This window comes from Tarenaya hassleriana, unplaced genomic scaffold (assembly GCF_000463585.1).
Source record: "Tarenaya hassleriana unplaced genomic scaffold, ASM46358v1 Cleome179, whole genome shotgun sequence".
Classification (NCBI taxonomy): Eukaryota; Viridiplantae; Streptophyta; class Magnoliopsida; order Brassicales; family Cleomaceae; genus Tarenaya; species Tarenaya hassleriana.
This window is the reverse complement of record NW_010965206.1, coordinates 89,555-91,080: the sequence shown is the minus strand read 5'-3', so window position 1 is coordinate 91,080 and position 1,526 is coordinate 89,555.

The window sequence follows — 1,526 nt, the reverse complement described above, 5'->3', positions numbered from 1 at the left end:
ACTACCAGCTAGTGCATCATCAAACAATGACAACATAGATGCAAAGATGAGCTATATTCCCATAAAGAAAATTAACCCTACAATAATTTTCTATATGGGACTAAGATCCGTATTTCACATAAGAACAAGTTTTTACACTCAGTCTTATGCTATTTAGGTAGACATCTAATGTCAATCACATCCAATGTGATTCTTAGATCCTTTATGAGACTTATGATATCAAATATCATTGCATACTCGTCTCATCTGTACCATTAAGTTACAAGTCAAAACTTGACAACTTAATCCAAGATAAACCATATTCAAGCTGTAGGAACCACGATTTCCTACCCTGCCTCACAAAGATAATCCGGCATGCTCAGCTTTGGCATGACCCGTGTTACGGATGATCGATGCCTTGATAGGTGCTCTAGTAATGGGAGGTACACACTTAGCATTACATAAACAAGGGATTTTCGAAACCACACTTAGATCAAGCATCTACTTTCAAGCTATGAGAACCACCATTTCTCCATCTTGCCTCACCAAGATAATACGGCACACCCAGCTTTGGCATGGCCCATGACACGTACGATCGAGGCCTTGACAAGTGCTTTACTTATAGAGCTTCTAGATCTAACCGGTTTCTGTGCAACGATTGTACATATCAAGGATCAACAATTATTCCTTGATCAGATGTATTACATAATCTGAATAGACCATCCATTCGATTATGTAATCCCAATCCCGGAGCTCCCACTCAATCAAGCATATACCATATCTTGATTAAGTTACATGCATTCATTCACTATGGACCATCCATAAGAATGAATCATGTCTATTTGAGTTACAGTTGATCAGATTATGCAACGATTGCGTAATCGGACCTCGAAAACAGAATTTTTTTTTTGGAATCTGGACTTCGGACCGTCCGTTCTAGAGGTAGAACGGATGTTCCAGGCTGGCAGAACGTTCGGTACCGAACGTTCAGCCTAGTAGAACGGACGTTCTGCATGGCAGAACGGACGGTCCAACCTTCCTTTCCGTGCCAATGATCGTCCGTAACACAGGTCATGCCAAAGCTGAGCGTGCCGGATTATCTTTGTGAGGCAGGGTAGGAAATCGTGGTTCCTACAGCTTGAATATGGTTTATCTTGGATTAAGTTGTCAAGTTTTGACTTGAAACTTAATGGTACAGATGAGACGAGTATGTAATGATATTTGATATCATAAGTCTCATAAAGGATCTAAGAATCACATTGGATGTGATTGACATTAGATGTCTACCTAAATAGCATAAGACTGAGTGTAAAAACTTGTTCTTATGTGAAATACGGATCTTAGTCCCATATAGAAAATTATTGTAGGGTTAGTTTTCTTTATGGGAATATAGCTCATCTTTGCATCTATGTTGTCATTGTTTGATGATGGACTAGCTGGTAGTAGATCATAGGTATGTAGACACTGATTGATGATGGACTAGCTGATAGTAGATCATTGGTATGTAGACACTGATTGATGATGGACTAGCTGGTAGTAGATCATAG